At 33.5% G+C, this 23,893-nt stretch overlaps 1 protein-coding gene across 1 annotated transcript in view; it reads left to right on the top strand.

Annotated features, from left to right (window-relative positions):
- The first annotated feature begins 7,520 nt into the window (after positions 1–7,520).
- LOC130645595 (catalase-like) overlaps positions 7,521–23,893 on the top strand; it is a 60,820-nt gene continuing 44,447 nt past the window's right edge. The window contains exon 1 of the mRNA XM_057451636.1: positions 7,521–7,524. The gene's annotated coding sequence lies outside the window, so the exon portion shown is untranslated. The remainder of the gene's footprint in view (positions 7,525–23,893) is intronic.

Here is a 23,893-nt window from a genome sequence, read left to right as displayed (position 1 = left end):
AAAAATACTTAATCATAAATAATTAAAAAGAACCATTTGACTTGCTTTGAACTTACATACAAGCATGAATTTTAAGGAAATTGTGAAGATTCCTTGGTTTAGAAAGAAGAAAAAAAAACTTAGAGACGTATTGTGTATTGTATAACTATACTTCTGTTTTACTTAATACTATTTTTCTAATAAACGCCTCTTGTCTACTTTTCGCTTTCATCGTAAATTCTGACTCCCCCTAAAAATTTCTTTACTCTGCAGATTTAATGACCAGCCTGGAAACTTTATACATAAGGTTCTCACCAATTATGTCAAAGTTTTTGCACGTGCTCAAGTCTTCTTTCCTTTGTCAGAAATAAGGTCGGTTAGAAATATGAAATTTTTGGCATATTTGAAAATTTTACTGTGAAAATAAATGTGGAAGAGGGTTTGAAAGTATGAGTACGATTCTTTTCTGGTACAATTTTAATAAGTAAATGAGTAAATATTAGTTGACTAGCTGAATATACAAAACAGTTAAAAAAAACCTTTATGTTCATCGGGATAGAATTTTTCCCACACAAATCTATCGTTTGTAAACCACATGAATTTGTTTGGAAAATAAATTGTGATTACAATGCTTCGTGGGAAGAACTAGCGCCATTTTCTTCTTTAGCAAAAATTTATGCAACAAGTGGAGAAGTTCATAAGAGGGAAGAGGGGAAAGCTACAAATGGTTTTTTATCCATGTATATGGCAGACATATTTAATTGAATACAAGTGAATTAGGCCTTGATAAATGTTACAAGTTTCCAGCAATAGCAAGATATAATACGTAATATTTAACATATTGCAGTTCTTATTTCAAATCATAATACCCACGAAAACAGCCATATACGAACTATACGGGCATATACGGTAGATAGTGGTAATGTTATAGCGTAGAAACCTACGTGCTGCAATGCCTGAGTGGTAAAGGCGTTTGACTCGAAACATCGTGCACAGTTTGCAGCGCACTAAAAATAGTCACTGCAATGTCACACTGTTACTTAAAGCCAGCTGTATCCCCAAAAATGCTAGTGTCAAGACCCAATAATTGACAAATTCGCAAGTAATAAAGTAGTTTAAATGGTTTTGAGAAAATCTGAACGAAAAATGTGTTTCCTCCACAATTGTCTTCACGTGATGTCTAGTTATCGCAGCATGTGTTTTATAAGCTACTTTAGTATCCTTCTTAAAAGTGCTTAGCTACTTTAGTATAATTGATATACCATTGCATATAAACAACCAATCATTTCTCGTTTTCTAGTTTTGGCAAGTGTTCTTTTCGTCTCTAAGGCGCTGAATAAGGGAGACAATAAATATGAATAAATTTCTTAAAAACAAAATTAATTTAAAAATTATTTACCAAACATACAAAACATTGAAAGAAGTCGATAGCAAATCTCAACAAGTGCGACATTATAAACCCACTAAAGAGTCCCAGTTGGAGGTTTAGTCATGGAAATGCTATTATAATTGTACCTCTCATCATAGTTATAGCCTTCCACCTAATTAAATTTCATTACTTCAAGCTAACAGGCGGGTAAGAATGCATACAATATGTACACGGCTATGTAATTAAAAAAAATTTATGTAATCTCAGCGAATAAAAGTATACCTCGTAGTTTACTAACTCAAGAAATGTAAGAGAAATATGCGTGTCTTGCTTGTTGTTTCTTCGTACTAAATCTAACATATTTTTTATAAACACAATTCCTGAACTAACAATAAGAATATAAATATAATAAGATATAAAAAACAATGATAAGATGACATTTTTTTTACATTTTAGTTATATCACATTGTGTTGTTCTGTCTAAGCTTTTCTAAACAATATTTTAGCTTAATTAAATTAGCCAAATTCGTGCAGTGAGAATGGCATTTCTTATTGAATACTTGAATACGTCTTCTTGTAAGTGGCTTAACTTTGGGCGAAACTATTTTGTTCCAAACCAGTCTCTAATTTCCTGTATCAATACACTTGCTGCCAATCGTATACTGCGGCTACGAAAGGTCACGAATAATAATTTTTTTTAAAAAACTGTTAAGTTTGTACCACATTGGCTGTGCACGATATCCATGACTTTTCAAGATTAAATTTAAACCTAGAATGTTGAGGGATATACTTAGGCTAAAATATTTTTGTTCTAAGAATGTTCTTATTACAATTAACCCTATTCGGTTCAGGGCTTTTCGAACCCTGAACCGTTCATTAATAACCTTATATTAGCAACTAAATTAAATCAAACTTGGCACACCTATAGTACTTCATGAAAGGAACAAAGCAACAAATTTTGGCTTATGTCAGCATCTTCATCGAAAGCTTGAAATACTTTGGAAACTTTCACATTTGGTTAAAGTTTCGGAGAGACAAATAAATGTTATTTAACATATTTTGCCGTAAAAAGTTTAAAATTTACAGGAGAATTCCCCCTTGGTGAAACAAAATATGTGTTATAAGTTTTATGTTCTAAGGATAGTCCTAACGAATGTTATTATATTTTCCGGTTCATAAGCATTTCATAAAGATTTTTAAGGGTGGTTTCCAGTAATAGCCAATATACATCCGTTAGAATATTACTGGAAAACTATGCTAAAACCTCGTTTTGTTTGATGTCAAATTCTTACGTAGTATCCAGAGTTAATATTTGTTTGGTTGAAAAATAGGAATGAGATTATGTATCAAAAAGTTATGTATACTCGCGTTGAATAGGATATTCAAGGAAAAATTTGTTCCACTTAGCGAATGTCCCACTTTTTTAAATTGGCTAACGGACAGACAGACACTAATATTATAATATAGGTATAGAATGTTGTTTTAATTAGTTGTTCCACTTCTTCTTCTGAAGTTGTTCAAAACGATTTTTGTTTGCAGCAAAATGTGTTACAGCTAGTAAGGAGAGTGAACAAATGTGCTCCACCAGTGTGTTTATATCAGATTTTTTGTTTTTTTTTGTTTTAAAATCCCCGTTGGTCGTTATAGATAGAATATTCTAATTTTACCCCCGGTTTTTATGTGCGCTCCGTATCTCACGGAAACAAGTTGTTTATCAACTGAAAAGGGAAACCGAAGCGAAAGTTGTCTCTTTTTAAAGTAATCCTGAAAAAAGTTCTTTTAAACAAGGCATGCCAATGCTTACTGATTATGAGGTTAGATTAAACCTTATTTGTTCTTCTATATTTTCTATCTTTGTGTTCTGGACGAGGTTGCTTCCTTTCATAGAAAATCTAACGGATTCAAATATAAGTGTAATTCAAATCTGAAATGCAAAAAAAAACAAAAAAAAACTGTTGTTGTCGAACAAAGTTGGTTTTGTTAGTTAGAAATATTTCTAACGTACGATGATACAACATCACAAAGAGAACTGATTGCAAATGTATCAGGGAATTGTAGCTATATATTTAAAATTCATTCTCTTTCGGACGAAGCAAGGTTTACTATTCGAAGTAAAAAACTGATTGGAGTTTATTATTTCTTTATTAACAATATATTTCGGATAAATTTATCCATCATCAGGTCTAAAAGCAAATTAAAACGGTTAAAAAACGGTATAAAATATTCACGCTAATATGCATACAGTATCGCGGACGAGTCTCAGAGAAATTCAAACAGTCCTTGAGAAAACTGGATGTCCCGTGCAAAGTGCATCTACACTTCGAGAAAGTTGAAAACGTGTTTGCCTTCGTTGAAGCCGCAAGTCCAAAAATGTTTCAAAAGTCGTGTGGTCTACAATGTCCACGATGTGAATCGTCCTATGTTGGACAAACGAGCCGACATTTGGCCATGCGACTAAAGGAACACAATCGAGTTGGTCCTGTGGGAAAACATTTTAAAGAATGTAATTCTATGTTATCAATGGAACATTATGTCGATCTTTTGCTTAACAACACGCTTGAGGCGTTAATGATCAATTATATAAAACCTTGAATACACAAAATGCCGAGCGTTAGTAATCAAAATTTAATTTAGCTTTCATCATAACGTTGAATGTAGTTATGATATGTTGTATGAAATATGATATTTAGATATTTATGATAGCTAGACCTGATGATGGATAATTATCCGAAATATTATATTGTTAATTAAGAAATAATAATCATTGTTGGTTTAATTCTTAAATAATAAATGTGATGCCACAATGTGATTGGAGTTTTTTCATCTACTGAAAAGAGAAAGAGAAGCAGGTGTGTTGTTTAAATTATTTAGTAGAGAAATGAATTTGCCTTTTCAACGATTTTTTAGCAGTTTCTTTCAGAGCTAAATTTTCCCTTAAATATCAAGTTTCTTGTTGTGTCTTGAGCCAGAAAATATTTTCTTTAAGCACTTATTTTATAAGAATATACTCTGAAAAATGAGTCAGAAGTTTAGAATATCTAAACGTATACGTCCGTCCGTCCGTCCGTCCGTCTGTCTGTCTGTCACCCAAAATGGTTGCTTAGCTGCGCATGTAGCGAGACGCACGCAATGCGGTATAAAAAGGACGGGCGAACCCGTGGATTTTTCCACGGGCTAACCATAGTATCCTAAGAATATGTCTAAGCTTCATTGTTTGTTTTAAATATGAACATTTGTGATATCGCATATCAAACGAACTTAACTTTTTCTGTCCAAGCAATGGGCCGTTACATGTAGTAGAAATTGTCATTAGGTAGCTATAGTAACTTATAGCAGGATTTATTTTTTTATATATATATTTATATATATTTTCAGGCCACAGTCAAGCTAAGAACATGTTGAGAATAATGAGGATAGCATTTGTCAAAAAAGTTAAGAACATCGAGGTTGAAACGAAAACACATTATTCTTATAAAAACAGTGTGTATATCCTAGAGAAGATTTATATAAACTGCGAAAAATAATTTTTCCGTTGTTTCAGTTTTTTACCGATACAAGTTGGGTGATTCAGTGTTGATGTCTATTATAAACATAACAAAATGTAAACAAACTTTAATAATGTTAGCATCTGTTATGTTACGATCGTTTAAAATATGTTCGATTCTTACATTCGAAAATACGGAATTGTTATCTTGCACAAAACGTTTCAAAATAATTAATTTTCTTGATTATAAGTTTGGGTTTGTAAGGCAAATTGCTCCTTTATAATATTGGGTTATAATATTGCGGTAGATATACAATATATATTGTATAGGGCTTTTTTCACGTTTTGCTGTACCGTTATAAAAAAGAGACAAAGAGCAGAGGCTGGATTGTGAGTTTTAAAAATTCAAATTACTAATATTGTATGAATTTGTTTGGCCTCCCTTACATACAAATTCAGTGGATTCTTCCACGGGAATTTGGCTAGTCTTACATAATAATACAAAGTGTGTGTGACGGTCATAGTGGATGTGTCCATGTTCTTTTAATGTAGCCGAAAAGTGATGTCTCCAATATTAAATTTTCTGACGTTACGGCGCGACGTCAATAACAGTACTTTAACGTCAATATCTTATATTAAATTAATGAAGCCATTACACTGCACTTAAATATTTAAGACCAAGTAACTCGGAAACGAGGTGATGACTTTAGTCATTTTTTACCGCGTGGATAAATAGGGACCACCTGGGACCAATTTGGGAATTTTTATAAACCTAGGTACGGAATGAATAGGTTGATGACGTCATCAAAAAACATTAAACCCCAACATCTCTCTATCTGTTCATCAAAAGCACATGATTCTATGCATTTTCTTGATCAGCGTGTCAAGATCTATATGATGATGTCAATAGGTATACAAAGTTCTAAAAAAAGGGTTTTGCAGGTCTTGGCTGACGTCACCAAATTTTTAAACCCTTATATCTCAATAACTGTTCATCAAAAGCTTATGGTCATATACCTTTTCTTGATCAGCGCTTTAAGCTCTACACAATAGAGGCAACGTGAAGACAAGGTACTTATTATTTTTGTGGATGGGTTGGTGACCTTTTTTTCATATTCGTGGATTTCTCCACGGGCCTTATCGACTACAATCCCCGGACAAAATATATATGTTTTTACCCTGCTCACACCCCCTTCCCCCTATTTCAATGTTGCAGGGTGCCTTATGACCAGTCTGCAGGCGGCGACATTGAAATGGGGAAAAGGGGTCCCAGAAAAGAAATTTCCGCAGAAGTTCCAAATATTTGGTCCCGGATTGTAGCTTGCCATGGTCACCAATATCTTGTTTCTTACTCCTCCAAAAAGTTTGGATTTTACACTGTAAGATCTTATACGTGTGCCTAGTTCAGTGAAACAGACAATTTTCAATCTTTTTATAAGCACGTTAAAGACTAAATAACAATTTTTAATCAATTTATTTTATATTATTTTCTTGATTAAATGTACTTTTCAAATTTCTTGTATGCATAAAAAAATTTTCTAATATACTTACAACGTGGCTCTTCCAATTATGCGGTATTAGCGTATTACTGGATTTTTCTCTTCGTTTTGGTAATACTTCCCCCATTTTTCATTGAGCACGAGCCTCAAACACTATAGCAATACGGCAGAATCGATCAAAATCATCGAGGACATCATTGTTCTTTATACTAAATTCCAGGGAATGAAATTCAACTTATTTTCTGATGCTCGAAGCTTTACTGATCATGGGCTTGTTCCGTGGCCAAATGATAATCAAAAGTAATGGATCTGCATATTGGTGTCGTGCGTACCCAGCAATACGACTCATCCTTTCCAACCGTTTGATTTAAGTGTAAACTTGTGGGCCAAGAATTACACGAAAGAAAAATTTGCATCACGATATGCTTAGAAAATAAGAGAAAGCTTTGACAGTTGATTAAAACTTCTCACAGTCATAAAACCGTTGCATTCAAAGTGGCTGAGTGATTTATACAATACACTAACTTCTGCAACAAACTTTAAGGGTTTTTACTGAAACATACCAAGAGAGTTTTGGTGTTTGAAGTCAAGCTCCAGTGGTAACATGGATCGACTGTCGCACGAGCGAGGGAAGGGAGGGAGAGTGATTTCCGAATTACATGCGTTTTATAGTTTTGACATTTTCATGATCACGATGGTGAAATGACAAAACAGCAAACTGCAATGATGATACTTGTTAATGACAGCTGGTTACGCAATAGGTTGAGATTAGAATCCTCTGGAGTTTTTGCAAGGATTCCCATAAAAACAATTACCAAAACAGACAGAAAAAACAACAACGGAGTTAAAAAAACACACGCGAATTTGGTTTTTCAAATTCGAGAAAAAATGTCAAATATTTGTCTTGTATTTACCTTTTTAGGATATCCAATTTTTATTCATATGGTTTGCTTGCAGGTTTAACAATTCAGCTTTTGAAAAAGTACACTCTTTTTATAAGAGCTCTTTGAAAAGAAGAATGAGGCGACGCTGCATTAACTTTCTAGCAACATATATATCCGCGTGCACTTTTTCAATACAGGAAGAAGATAATTTTATTAGCTACTTGCATATACTTGATTAAGCAACTTATATCGAGTCCTTAAGACATGTTTTTAACACACGTGAGTACCGATGATGGTAACTGAGTTTAATATAAAATCATATAGAACGCTATTTTGGTAATATCTTAGAAACTGAGATGTCTCTCAAAACTGTTAACAGAAGCTAAAGACTGCAAACATATTGTCATGTTTGACAAAATCATTTTGGAGTCACAAGTCGTCTGCGTGGGTGGCAAATAAAACATTTTTATACATCGGCTGCTTTGAAAAAATGTCTTTGTTGATAAGGATTGCAAAAAAATCATAGAAAAGTACTTTTCCAAAGATGGTCACATATAGCAATCATTGTTAACTATAGTATGTTCTCCTATAATCCTATTTTTTAATAGCGTTGATTATCATGTACACCCATGGTGTATATACGTTGAAACCCAAACGCAATTCTGACCCAAGTAGGTCAATTGCAATCTGAGTAGATAGAGTGCTAAAATGTTAACTCAAGTGGATTTTGATTGGGTGTCCCAAATCTCCAATGGAGTATTCGCTGTATCGTATGTAGAGAAATAATGTTGTGTGGGTAAAGGGGTGACCTAGGGAACTAGGGCATCCTCAGACGCACAGACTTGTTTCGTATACCGCTTTCTGTTTGAAATTGATCTATGATAGAACGAAATCTACCTGTATTGTCTTTGAGCCTTCTCATAAATAATGATGACAAAACAGCAGGCTGTATTGATAAAACTTGTCTTAACCCTATTCGTTCCGAGGGAGGCGGGCGGATTCCGCCCTCCCTGATTGTTTTTTTAATAACTCCTTATGGCTATGATACTTACTGAGTTTCAATATTTATCAATTAGACACCTGCATGCCAATTTTTAGGTTCCATGCCTTTTAGAGGCTTTGATATTGGCTATTACTAGAAACTACCTCTAAAAATCTCTTTGAAATTCTTATAATAGGGAAAATATAATAACTCTTGTTAGGATTATCCTTAAAACTTAAAACTTACAACACAAATTTGCTTCATGAAGAAGAAGGACTTTCCATGTTTTGGACACATGGTTATTCCGATTTCCCAATTTTTTCAAATTTTACCTGAACATTGGAAAAAACGAATTTTCGAGTAATTTTAAGAAACTTTTCATGCGATCTATGTAAAAACCGGAAATTATGTTTAATAACCTTTATGTTCAAACACAATGTAAGAATTCGCTCTAGAATTAAAGTAATTGAATTTTGGGCAAATAGTCGCATTTTGAACAAATTTCAAGCTTTTGATGACGTCATAAAAAATGTGCTGACGCCAGCAAAATGTTTTTGCCGCTGTTTTGCTCCTTTTATGACGTACTATAAGTGTACTAAGGTTGATATAATTTAAACCAGCCTATAAAAGTTATTAGGCGGGGGACAGAATCCGCCCCAACCCTCCCCCTCCCGGTCATGATATGTTTGAAAAAAACGTGGACCGAATAGGGTTAAGACTTCAGTGACGGCTACGTAAAGATTTGACTCTCCAAAAACTTTGCTGTGATACAAAATTGTCCTTGGTACAAGAAATGGGCAAAATATACATAGACCTCTTGAACTAAAGGCCCGAATTTATAAATGTTGTGTATATGCTATTAAAAAATAGTAGAACGATAATACTCAAATGATGGAAAAACACAAATCAATATTCAAAAATTGATGTGATAAAATCAAACTGGTTTGATTTTATTACATCAATTTTTTAACAGAACAATATTATTTCCAAGAAAAGAGCCATCTGCTCATTTCATTTCGAAACTCACGCTCGAATTTTCATTCATTTTGAATGTTTTTATGCACGTAAAAGAGAGTTTTATTAGTAGTGAAGAGAAACGCGACTGAAAATTATGTCGGTTAATTTTTTATTACCAAGTACGTTTAGATCGTATCAAAATACGCCAATTTTAATTCGTTCAGAATTGTATTATATGCTTCCCTTTCATTTTTGTGAGGGAGCCAATACTTCACCAATACAGTTCTTTTTTTTAACTTTTTTTTGCTTTTACTAAAAGTAGGAACGAGCAGTAACCAACAGAACCAACAGGAACCAGCAATATTATGAAGTAATTACCAGAGAACCACCTGCATTTTGTAGTAAGCAACGGAGAACCAGCAGTTTTTTTAAAGTGACCACAAGAGAACGACCAGTTAAATAGAAAAAACGAAATAATCGCAATTACCGCTTCGAATGTAAAACATTTTATAATGCACACAACAGTTTATGACCCATTTTCTGAAATGTTTATGTCTGATGTGACTCGGGCTTTATGCAACAGTTAAGACAGAAGGCTTTTAAAACCACACTGGAGAATTAAGAAAAACAAAATTAATATTTTAAATAACTAACTAATGTCTGAATAGTAAACCAAATATATTGAAAAACACTATAGGGAGAAGAGTTCCGAACGAGACATTGTTTTCTTGTGGTAGAAGTTGAAGTTCGAATGAATTAAATGAATTAATAAACTGTACAGTTTGAAGTCAACGAGCGTAAGAGATACCTCTACTGCCAGTGTATCCACTTTTGAGGAATCCATATCAAATATTGGTTTATTTTACGCAGCGATTACACACTTCCTTTAATGCTTTCTAAAAATAATTATTCCGCTTAATCAGATTATGTGTTTGATGGAAAGATTTTTATTTTGCAATTCGTGTATTGTAAACCAATATAATGCTATACGCTTTACGGAGGAGGGTCCAGAACGATATATTTTTTTCTTTTGGTAGACAAAGTAAAGTTTGAATGAATTAATGTTGTGGAGAAACATCGTTGCATCCGGCAGAAAGTATACGTTTGTTTTTCTCACGTGGTTTGTGTTCAAGTAAAAAAAAAAATATGCTTTCTTACTTAAAACAACAGCTGGTTCTCTGGTGGTTACTTCATAATACTGGTGGTTTTCTGGTGGTTATTTCGAAATACTGCTGGTTACTGTTGGTTACTGTTGGTTCCTACTTTTAGTATCTACGCCCAAATAGACGGAACAATTTTGTAGATTAATTTTCAAAAAAATTTATTTGTCGGAATGTTGTTGAAAAAAAATACACGCAAAAATTTTGATCAATAATTAAACAATTCTTAAATTGATTTAATATTTGTGTATACATACAGAGAAACCAGCTGTTTTTTTAAGTAACCACAAGAGAACCAGCAGTTATTATTAATTTACTCCAGATAAGGCAGCAACCGCGGCGCAAAGGTGTTGGGATTTTTATGCACAACACTTCATGACCTTAAACTACCAAATATAAATAAAAGGGCACCTAGTTCCCAGGGCTTTCTTTATACTTTGCTCTTGCTAACCAGCTACTTTTATGTTGTTTTCGCGAGGTTCAATAAATGGATTACGCGAAGATTAATTTTCGAAAATATAAATAAAATTCGCAGAATTAACCAACCCGGTCCGTTTAATAAAAGTTGTGTCAAAATTGGGCTTTTTGGCACAACTTTTATTCCTACTTCAATTGACTCAAAATAACTCAAGAACAAAAAGGAACTAGATGCATTGTGCGCACGATAAGTAGGTGTGCCGTGACACAAAACTGTGCTTGGGTGATTTTCGCTGCTTTGATGGCCCGTAACATGACCAACAATCTCGGACTTAGCAATATTTGCGGAGAGATTTTTGGAATAAATTATTGATTTTGTAGGGCCGAAATTTCACAACAAAGCGCTCTTAGACTCCGACTTTCTTTTCAAAGGGCAGTGTTTTGGTCTTACTACCAGATCTGAGCAAAACCAGTTTGTTGAAATTGCTTGTGACGTAGCTGGGCGGGCCTGTAAAACGCCCGTGGCTATCCCGTATATATACGGGATCCGCACCACAAGAGTTAAGTATTTATTTATGTAATTCGCCTAAAGCCAATAATGGAAACAAGAAGAACAGAACGAAAATAGTTTTTTCAGGATTAAAGTTCATCCTTTGAAATAAAATGTAACACGTTTCAACGAAAAAACGGTTATATCGAACGCATAATTTTTTTACTTGAACAGAAAACCTAGCCAGGAGACCCATCGTAACTTTTCTTACCACCGGGAAATCGGAGTAGTTAAGGTGGGAAAAATTACGCTATTCGAACTTTACTTTGTCTACCAAAAGAAAAAAATGTCTCCTTTTTAGCGTTTTATTTGCTTTACAATACACGAATTGCAAAATGAAAATCCTTCAAATACATAATCAGATTAAGCGGAATGTTTTAGGAAGCGTTGAAGGAAGTGTGTAACCGCTGCGAAAAAATAAACTAAAATTTGATATGGATTCTTCAACAGTGGATGCAATGGCAGTAGAGGCATCTCTCACACTCGATGACTTTAAAATGTGCAGTTTATTAATTCATTCAATTCATTCGAACTTTGATCTCTACCACAAGTAAACAACGTCTCGATTTGGACTCTCCCCCGTATAGTGTTTTTCGTTATATTTTGTTTACAATTCAGATATTAGTTCGTTATTTAAAATATTAATTTTGTTTTTGTTAATTCTCGGGTGTGGTTTTGAAAGCCTTCTTTCTCAACTGTTGCATAAAGCCCTAGTCACACCAGACATAAACATTTCATTTTATCTATTTAACTGAGCGTTCTCTTGTGGTTACTTAAAAAAACTGCTGGTTCTCCGTTGGTTACTTCAAAATACTGGTGATTCTCTGGTGGTTACTTCGAAATACTGGTGGTTCTGTGGTGGTTACTTCAAAATACTGCTGGTTACTGCTGGTTCCTACTTTTAGTAAAAGCACTATTTGGGCCTTAACAGAAGGTGCAAAAGATCATAGCAAAACAAAAAATATCGAAAAGACGATAAACAACAAAATAATTAAACTTGTCTTCATTTATTCTTGTGTAATTAAAAATGATTTAAACAAGAACAAATGAAATAATTAAATCCTAATATAATCTTTAATATATTAAAACGATAGGTTTCAATGCCATTCCAACGAATGTTGTGAAAAAGTGAAAAAAAAGGCGTGCTAGCACAACAACCGCTCAACTAGAAAACTGCCTAACATTTTAACCCTATTCTCATGCTGAACGTTAAGCAGAAGGGATTGATTCACATTTTTATAGTCTCTGGCATGACTCAGTCGGGGTTTAAACCCAAGACCTTCCGCACTGGAGGCAAATGCTCTACCAGGAGACCAGCAGTCTTTAAAATGTCGTAATGGTTGATAGTGGCAACTAAATTGAAACTGTTGTTGAAACACCCATCATTGGTAGGATATTATATCTCATGTAATTAATGAAGTAAAATCTCTGCGAGTTATTTTTTAGGTACATTTGTAACAGACACTACAAAGTTTATACATACTTCTGTTTAAGTTAAAAAAATCTCAATATTTTCGTAATTTATTTAAATTCCAACTTATTAAATTTTCTCGGTCTATCAGGGGTTTGAGGTATCTGACTTACTGTACTCGATCTTGTACATTGTTGTAACAACAAGAGGTAAATCAAAACAGATCTTGAAAGCCGAAACCTCACAGTCACAGGAGATATAAGAAAGCCGAGGCTTAATACATCATATAAATGTAGATATGCCCACATCCGCAGAAGATATAACAAAACCAAGTCTTAGTACATCATATAATCTTTCAAAATGTATTTCTGCTTATTCAGGCGATGTAACTTTGACCTAGAAGGAAAAGGTTTGGCTTTGTGAGCAACTATTAACTACAAGCAAATATCCGCTCTGTTTAGTATACAACTAAGACCAATATCTCTTTGGTTGTGCGACTTAATGACATATTTTGGAATATTTGCAAGCATTGTTATATGCCTCAAATCGGTTAGAGATAATTACTTCCCCTAACAGTAATTAATGATCAATTGAAAACGCAGGATAACACTTTAGGTAACAGAAGTGTCACCTTTGTTCAAGGTTTGTTTTCATTTTAAATAGCTTGTTTTTCCCATACTGCATTGCAAGTTCATAAATTTAAACGTAGCACTATCAGTATAAAGGTCTATTGGAAATTAGGTACGTGACACGTAAAGAACTACGTCATGTTTATTTACATAAAAACTTACTTTAAAAAATAGCAGCGGAGGAGTGCTAGCTCACGTCAGTAATACTACACTAACTGATATTTATAATCATTTTCTTATTCACTATGTTTAACCGAAAATGAGAGCCTTATTGGCTACGTATTGATGAAGTGGTAGCGCATTCGACTTGTAATTATAAGGTTTCAGGTTCGAGTCTCCACTCCGGACTTCAATTGCAGTGTTGTCAGCCCATTTAGTGCCATCTACAACCGGCTTGTGTGGCAGGCAAGTAAGTTAGAGCAATGCTATATGTATATATGGCGGTAATGTAACATAGTTACAGTCGGAGGAGAGGAAGAGCCAACCGTTAGGATGGAATCCCCAAGGACGGTAAAACTTCCCGTTACTTACTTACTTACTTGCTTACGTGAGCTTTTCGAGATTTATAATAAATAAGATTTAGTAAGTGGAGTCATCTTCGGTATTCGTACGTATTTACAATTCCTAGTATACCCAATATTATATAATTACAACACAACTCAGGTTATAATAACAACAATTTTCTTAAGGACTTTCCGTCTATACTTCTTAATGAAAACATAATTTTCAAAAAAAAAAAATCTTCTTATTTTAAGACTTTTTCCCTTGCTGAGATTACACATTTGAGTCTTCTACTGATCGCAGGATAAAAACCTGTTATTCCGAGCCAGAGGGGATTGACTTCGTCTTTTTTCCAGAAGAAACCGTATAGATAGGTAGCTAATATGTAAACAAAGTTGGAGGAAAAAGAATTTTGCCTGTTGTTAACGTTTTTCTCGTGTTTTTGTGTTATTTTTAGTTCTATTTGAGATCATGTGAATATATACAAAGATATCGGTTTCAGTATCAAAATTGTCATAAATGTGGATACAATTAATTTCCTTGTTGCTGCATTGAATTTGGAAACCGAAACATTCAAGCCGTACATAAAACCAAACGACACTATTCCATACATAAACACAAATTCAAACCATCCACCTAACATTCTGAAACAGCTCCCCCAATCGATATCAGTTGGACTATCTCAATATTCATCCAACGAAACAATCTTTAACGAGGCGGAAACATTCGAACGAAGCCGTTACTGTTGACAAGCACTTCCCAAAGGGAAACAAACTTCACAAAATCCTAAACCACAACATAGTAGAAGTAAGCTATGGTTGCACCAGTAACGTGACAAAAATAGTAAAAGATCATAATTCAAAAGTTACGCACACAGACGAAACCAGTGACGTATCCGAGCAGTTGCAGAGACAAAAGGAACTGTCCCATGGCAGGGAGATGTAACGCGAAGAGTGTTGTTTACCGTTGTGACGTCATTCTCGAAAAGTAAAGAAACAAAGACATACATTGGAACAGCGAAAGGAAGTTGAAAAGTAAAATACAGAAACCACTCCATGTTATTGAAACATGTAAAATACGCGAATAAAACTGCACTTTCCAAGTATCTATGCGAATTGAAAAAAGTTATTTTAACACCAGAGACACATTGGTCAATCAATAAACACGTACCACCGTATACCAAAATCACGAAACGATGCATTTTATGTTTAATGGCAAAATTGATTATACCTACGAATACTTTGAACAACTAGTTAAACAAAAGAAATGAACTGACGTTAAAATGCCGCACGAGAACAAATTCCTTCTAAGCAATTGGAAAAGTAACGATTAGTGTTTAGGGATTTATATAGAAAATTGTAATCACTATATAAGAAGTAAGTTGTATTGACATTGTAGTCGTACACCTGATGATCGTGAAGACGTGAAACGTATAGTTGCATGCGTAGTTGTTTTGTTAAATAAAATAATATATATTGATTTTTTTCCAAGAAGGACCCTAATTAATAGCAGTAAAGAATATATTTTTATATATTATACTGAATAGGCCATCCTGTAAAAACATTATTTAAAACAATAATAAAAAAAATTATAAGAAACAGAAATATAAGAATCAAGAGTAACGTCTCCTGGGTATTGTCAGAAGTTTTCGTCTTTATTATATGTACTAAAATTAAGGTGTAAATATTCCATACGTTTCCACTAAAGCCCTGGGGGTACTGTGCGATTTTTTTTGCGCATGCAATGCAAATTTTGTTCCTTTACACGCGCGAGCATTATTGCACTGTAGCACTGCGATTTTTCGCTCTCTTTTCTTTCATGCCATGCAGCATAATTGACCATGCAGTAGAAATCTTAAAATGCGGCACCGTGGCGCATAGGCTGAAGTATTTTTTTCTTGCTGTACGAAAAATATATAATCTGTAATCTAAGTGTTTGAATAAATTACTTCACACATTTCTCCTCCATGTATTCACGGGTTGATATGATAAAAATCATTTTTTTTTCGCTCATAAGGCATTATACACTATGGTATGCACCGTAAAATAAACATTATTTGACCATGATTAGACATCTACTTTGACAGGCATATCAAAAGAGCCATGTAATAATCTCTCTTTACATAGATTTAATTATACTTGCATACAGGAGGCGCGACAGCAGTGTGTTTTATGCAACATCATGCTAGAGACGACTGCAACAATTTATGTTCGTGAGAACCAGGCTTAACCGATGGAATGGATTAAAGTAATAAAAAGCCATATAAAGAAGTCTTGGTATCTTTAAGTGTTTTAACGATGTTTTATAATTGTTTTAATTAGGATCATATTTTCTTTTATTATCAGGTAAATTTAAATTGGTGAGGCTAGTAAGTTATAATAAAGACGAAGAAAGTTCTTTTTATCATTCAGAAATGTCATTTTACAAAATAAATATGGAAGAAACAGCGCACGAGAAATGGCGAAGACAACGTAAACACACCGTCATTGTTTGCGTCATTATAATATTTCTTGCAGGACTGGATTACAGTATCATTATGTCCACTATGGTTCCCTATCTTAAGGATTTGGTGCAAGTGGACAATCCAAATATGTATTATTCTGCAACACTTGGAGCATTCTCTTTAAGTTCAATTCTCGTTGGAACTTTTTCTGGTCGCTTTGTTGATCGAACAAGAAATTTGAAAATGTATGTCATTCTGGTTTTATTGTTAATGCTAATTGGCAACCTCCTCTATACCATATATCTCCATCCAGCGTTTTTAATAGTTGGAAGATTTCTCGCTGGTATTGGGGATTCATTTATGGGTGTTTCTGCTGGCGAGTTGGTTCGTTTACATAACCGAAAAGATGGTACGAAAGCAATTTGGATTATTTCTGCAGCGTTTAGCATAGGATTTACCAGCGGTCCGGTTTTTGGAGTATTGTTTAAAGGAATTAATATCACAATAGGATATTTTGTTGTCAATTACTTGAATTTTATTGGCATATTTGTCTCTGTTTTATCGTTCATTGCAATGGTAATTTCAATGCTCTTACTGCCAAACAAACCGCTTGACTTACAGTTTGTTGAAAAAAACATGCCAGGAGAGAAAGTAAATGAAAAAAAAACTAATGCCGAGGAAGCATTTTTATACAAGGATGACAAAACCTTTGAGGATGAAAACAATCAATCTGATTTTGCGGTAGATTTAACAGCAACGCAAGTTTTCTATCTTTTATTAACAAATAAAGATACTTTGTTGATATATGTTACGTCCTTCATATCTTTATACAGCAATTATAGCTTGGATATCCTTTTGCCATTGATAATTTATGATTTATTACAATGGAGTCAACTTGCACTAACCATTACGATTGTTTTGACTGCTGTCCCGTTTTTTGTGTTTCTGTATACATTTTCAAAGCTCTGCACAACAGATAAAAGGGAATATTATGCTTGCTTGTTTAGCATATTTTGCACTTTGATCTGCTTTTGTATTATATTTGAACTTAAGGTGTTAGTGCGGAACTACACGAGAGATATGTGGTTGATGGCTGTTTTTGTTATCGGGTTTACGTTCATTTGGTTTCCAAACGAAGTATTCCTGACAAGTATGTTAGCAAAGAAAGTACCTCCCAGTATTCAAAGTTTCGCACATGGATTCAGGTCTTCGCTAGGGATGATTGCCACGGTAATTCCTGCTTTTACGACACCGCTACTGATGCCTTGGGTTCATATTTTATCTTTCACGTTAGTTATTGTCGTTACCTTTAATTTGGTCTATTTTCTGATGAGAAGGAAGTCAATGACGAATATCAAAGTTATTTGGCAACAAGACAAACTGTTTTGTAACGAACCGAACAACAAAATTTGATACAAAAGTCTATTAATATGACGGGTTTTTGAAGTAGATCGAATTTTATTTATTAGCAATTTATGATATATATTCCTGATGTATTTTAGCCTAGTTTTATTTATCTATCTAAACAAATATACGCTTTATTTTTTGTAACGTACAAAGAAAGGAAAGAAGGTTTACATATATAGGATTTTTTTCTGTCTGTGGTAATCCAATACGCATTAGGACTGCGCATTAGATTATCTACCACGCCAACTCTTAAAATTTTAAAACCCAAATATTCTGTAGTGATGAGGACGTCATAATCTCGACAGATCTGATTTATCATGTTAAATTACATGGCATAGTGCTAAAATATTATTTACTTTGTATTTTATTATAATTAGTGAGGCCAAGGCTGTATAAGTACCGAAAATCACGGGTTTGTTTTTGTTGTAGCAACGTAAACAAAAGGGTTCCTAATTCGAAAAATTTTCAGAATTCTTATACTGTAACAAAATTCAAGGGAAAACTAAAGTTTTTTACCCAGTAAAGTATGTATATTTTAAAAAGCTACAGGATTCGTCTGTCCGCTGCAAAAAAATAATTATTCCGCTTACATTTTTTACTAAAAGTTTTTAAGCATTTTTTACGGTAGGGGGGCGGGGGGGGGGGACAAATTTATGTACTAAAGTAGCAGGTCATTAGGAGTGGCCATAAATGGTAGGAAAGAACAAAAAATGTAGCAAACCTTAGAAAGATATAGCAAATTGATATTAGTACCCACACAATTGCGTTATCTTCAATTCAATGGCACATGGGTTGATTTTTACCGAAGAACACAAACCATGGATTTGGCTGTAGTAACAACATGTTTTAGAACAATTCAAGGCAAGTGGCGGTTTCAGGATTATATTTAACTCGCTGTTATTTAAACTGTAAAAAACAAAGACCAAATAAGCCTTATGGATGCTTTGAACAATGAATACAGCCATTTCCCTCTAAATTAACTAATGTTAAAAAATTGTTAAATGTCATATTTCCAACTCATGAAGAAATGTCTCACACAAAGATTAAAATAATCTAAGTTACAATAAAATTTGTTTATTTCATTTAGCAAACAAAAAATGATAAACTGTAAATTAACATAATCATTTGAATAAGTCTTCCAATCAGAACCATATTATATGCATAGTTGTGTTTGTAACAGAAAATATCCCAAACGATTGAAACCATAAAAGGAGTAATCCAACACTTTAACAGGTTGTTGACGCCACAAAGGAACTAAAAAAATATGTCAGTGGATTTTTAATATTTACATTCAGGTACAAAACATATTACCTTAACAGGATAAATTTTTAAATAAAAATATTTTGCCTGGAATTTTTTTAGTTATTTCATAGACATAATTTCATGAATGACTGGAATTTTAAGCTGAATTTAATGTAAACTGAATTAGCTGTCAGAAGTTATGAGAAAAAAACAAGCAATTCTACAAGATTATGTTTGTAGTAAAAAGGAAAGTGTTTGTTGAGAAGTACTGCATTGTCAAAATTTTTGCAGGAAGAAAAATTTCAAAAGTTTTTGGATAAGTTTACGTGCGCAGACTTGATATTTAGAATTGTCTAATAGATCTCGTAAAGAATTTATGTTCGCAGATGACCAAGGCTAAATTTTGACTAAAAGGGGAAAAAAATATACACCTTCTTTTTATAAGAATTTTTTTATAAGAAATTAAGCCTCAAAAACCTCAAAATCTTTAAAGAAAACGCTCCAGCGTGTTAAGAACCAATTTCTAGAGACCTTGATTTTTACATTCACTAAATCAGTATAATTTTCCTTTTTTTCAAATCAAATATACACCCTGGCAAAGCTTCATTCTAAAAATAACAGGTCTTTTTTCATTAGAAAAATTTCCGCCTATAATTCAGTCATTTTGATAAGAAAATTGAGATCGAAGTCAAAAAGCATTTATACATATTTTTCCGCAAAATCCCTGACAATAAGTATTTTTCATGCTTACATTTGAATTTTTAAGTTCTCGTTCAAGCGGTTTTGGCAAACAGCAAATTAATTTGCTAAAAAGTTCTATAATGCAGGAATAATTTCTGTAAAAATCATTGTTTTGTAAAAAATATAAGAAACGTGTTCTGCTTATTATGGAAAAGAAAGCATTTTTTGCCACAAAAGCCTACAGGGGCAATAGGTTCCACAAAAATCCTTTCTTTTCCACTATTAGCGTCTTCTCGACACTCAAGGAAAGGGGGAAGGGTTTTCATCAATTCTTAGGAATCGTGAATCCGAAATGTAGGTAAGAATGGAATAATACGAAAAGGTCCAAATTGGTGATAAACAATTGTAACTTTCTTATACAACATAGTGTACAGATACACCCCTTATTGACTATTTTACTTTTAGGCTACCATGTTTATGCTCAAACTGCACAGAGCATTTTTACTTCTAATAACAATGGGATGCTAGGAGAGCAGAGGGATAGCATTAAAAAGATGCAAAGCGTGGAAGAATCAAATTGTGCTTCTAGCTAGCTCTATCTACATCCAGTTGAAAAAAACAACAAAATAAAGTTTTAAAATGTAAGCACCAAGAGGTTGATATCTTCTGGTGATTGAAATTAATAAAAACATCTATGAATAGTCTTTGGAAAACTTAAGAATGTTAGCTTTGGCATTTTATATGCTCGTTTTGCCTTTGTCAGAAAAAACACGTTCTTGACAATGAGATTGTTCTACTTTCGTTTTCTTGCTTTTGGCCATAGCCACCAACAACTTCTTTGTCTTTGCTAACATGTTATTAAACATTATAAAATTAAAACAGACGCTTTGTAGTCATGAAAGTCAGCTTTTGTTTAAAATCAGTAGAGCATGCAATTTATGAAACAATGTTTGTAGGGCATGCGATGACGTCTACCATCTTGTAAAAATTACAAAATATTTTGCGAATTTTGCGCACGCGCATTCTAACTTTTACATCTTGAATGAACATTAATGTAGTAAAATCATTGTAAATGTTGTGATTATATCTACACTGATAAACTCTGGTACACTTTCTCTTGCAATAACAGTAAGTAGTAGAACTTTTCTTTCTTTCATAAGGAAGCCTGGACCTCACTCAACTTCTGGACTTGTCATGCAACATTACTGTTGTAACACAGTGAAAAAGGCTGTATAGGGCATGTAAAACACAAAACAGATCTATTCTAACGCAGACACAATTCTAAAGCGTCGAAAAAGTTTTTTGTTTCGCAAAGTTCAAAGTTAGGGTGGTTCAACTGGACATCCACAAACAAAGAAATTGGCCGTTATTTTTGCATGATAATATCTTAGCATATCAATTGCTTCTTGAAAATAATATTACAAACACCAAACACAAATACCTTCAGATGCAATAAAAAATACAATGGAAAAGAGTATTTTTGTTTAAATGGATGTTAAAGCATCCGTTCGGACCTTTTACTGGTAAAATACCAAATTAACTGCATAGCAACTTATTTTACTACTTTGAAGTGGCGTTTCAACTACTTTCCCTGATTTTAACTCATTGCAATCCATTTGGGACGCTCTTAACATCTGAATGTGTGCAAAGTGTAGAGTTAACAACGTGCCATGAAAAGGTAAACTCGCCAGCTCTGCAGCCTTAAGTCATGGCAAGTATATAAAACAAGGCAGCTAATCCCATATTTCGCTGCCACAAATGATTACCCAGACGATTTCTATATTAAATTTGCGTATCTTATACATTTTTTAATGTTTGCATATCCATACTCTTGAAATGTGCTTAATGAATTTATTAAAGACATATAACCGGGTGTTGGAAGATACAGTTAAAGTACACTTTGCTTTGTCACGTGACCAAGAAAATAAAAGGGCCGGATAAGCGAAAAATATCACACACCGTTAGTTAGTTCTACAGTCGGTAATGGTCGAACAACAAACTACAAATTCCGAAGCTCAAACTGACAAAGAACAACAAACTTGAAAAGAGGACCAAAGCTCACAGATGTATGCCTTGCGTGTGGACAATGGGAACACTGGATTGGCCAGCCACCAACAACCAGCCAAGAAGCGTACTTAACATCTGTACTATCTGTTAAAGAAAGAGTTTAAAATAGTATTAAATTTTAGAAAGCGTTAAATATAGGTAAAACTCCCAATTTTGAAATATATATAGTATAGCAATAGGGGTAATAACACCCGCTAGATCTTGAATATCTCCTTGGGACTCCTTATTTAGCGAGAAATGAAAACTGTAGAGCTTGGGCTAGAGTCGTTTAGAGAACAACTTCAGTACAGGTCTGTGGTATAGTTTACTGATAATTATACAGCTTCTAAGATAATTTCATCTGGGAGTAGTAAAACTAAATTACAAAGTATTTCATTAAAGATATTCGAACTGTCAAGAGTTTATGATATTAATCTTATAACCAACTGGATACCCAGATCCCTTAATACTAACGCTTGAAAAACATAGATTACGATGAGTGGGAGACTAGTTCATAATGTGTCTAGGGAGTCAATGGAGATCTTTTACTAGTGCTTGTTTCGGTAGTTTTCAAAATAAGAAATATGATAGATTCGAAATTTCTGTGTCCAGGAACTTGCGCAGTTGCATTTTGTTATTTTTTAAGTGCTTGAATACAACTACCTAGTGCCTCCTGTAAATTGCATTTCTAAAACAATTCACAAAATTAAAGAAAAACTTAAAAGTTTGCTAGTTATTCCACTGCGGAAATCAGCCAATTTTGGGCATGCCTCGGAACGAGAAATAAATTTAAACCATTTATCAAAGACAATTTAATTTTCTATAACAATGCTTTCAACTGGCTTAGACAAGGTGTTTCAGGCTGTGACAGTTATAAAGAAAATTTAATCTCTTTAAAAATTTAATTCTACGCAGTACAAGTTACCAGACATCACACAATAAACACAATGTACCATTGATAAAGAAAAGCAAAAGGGCGATATCGGAAGTTATAATATAAATTAGAAGATGACTAATAAAGCACAGGGTGCCAGAAGTTAAACAAGGCACAGGATTTATCTTGAAAATTATTGATTTTTTCTAGCTAGTAGTGGAAAATCGTTCAATATTGCGTTTATCTCGCAAAAATATTTACGTATGCTTAATATGTAGCGCTGATGTATAACAAGTTAAAGTTAAACTAACAACTAAATACAAAACTCTTCAACGCGCTATAGATATAACCTCACTAACCTAAAGTCACAGTTAAACTAAAAACCTCTACGGTGGAGAGCACTGGCACTTTTCTTTTAATGAGTATGTCGAAACAAAAGAATAATTGAACTGTGAATATTTATTTATGATTGTTAGTTTGTTTCGTAAAAATAGGAGGAGAAAATTATGAAACAAATTTACCGACAAGTTCTCGTTTTTCAAGAAAAAAAATAACTTTACTCAGCGAGTTATTAACCGATCAGGAATATAATATCAGCTTTTTGCATGCTATTATTTGCGGTAATAGAAGCATTAAAAGATTTTCCAGTTGTGTTAAAAAATTTCCAAGTTTCTCTTTTATAGTCTTATCGTCATTTGCCACATACATTTTTCTGTCGGTGACATTTGAGGTAAATTTATCAAAATATTCATTGGCACTTTCAATGAACTTTGTCTAGTTTTCTCATGTTTATATACATCGCAACATACGGGAAATAAATAAATATTTTGTGTTTTTAACATCAAATCTTATCATGAAATACACTGTTGGGTCTTCACAGCAAATAGCCCAAAAATTGTGATGCCAACCAAAACGGGCGTCGCTAATATTCAGTTTCAATAACAAGTCTTCTATTTGCCGGGGTATAGTTTCTGGAATGTTTCCTGGCATTGAAAAATCCTGGTTGTGGTGAATAGGTTACAGCTTTGTGGGTATTCTTAAAAATCATAATTATTTTAAAGGTAACATTTTGGGTCATTTAAACTACAATCGCTACTGTATAAAAAATACTTAGATATCCACATTTTCTTGGTTTGGGACGTGACCACTAAAATAAGCCTACACAGTGTTCATATTCATTCTGACGAATAAAAAACATTCTGTCTAAATCATAAGATTCTTTATGCAAGCAACAAAACGGTGAAGCATTGATACAAATGCGGAAAGTAGGTCACAATGGATTATCTTCTTCTTTTCCACACAGTCCCCTTCCTCTTGTAGCATTTCAATCCGATTCCAAATTGTACTATTTTTAGACGTTAAATTGTAACTTAAAGTC

Source organism: Hydractinia symbiolongicarpus, chromosome 5 (genome assembly GCF_029227915.1).
Source record: "Hydractinia symbiolongicarpus strain clone_291-10 chromosome 5, HSymV2.1, whole genome shotgun sequence".
NCBI classification, from domain to species: Eukaryota; Metazoa; Cnidaria; class Hydrozoa; order Anthoathecata; family Hydractiniidae; genus Hydractinia; species Hydractinia symbiolongicarpus.
Note: the sequence above shows the minus strand (reverse complement) of the source record. Positions and strands in the feature narration are given on the sequence as shown.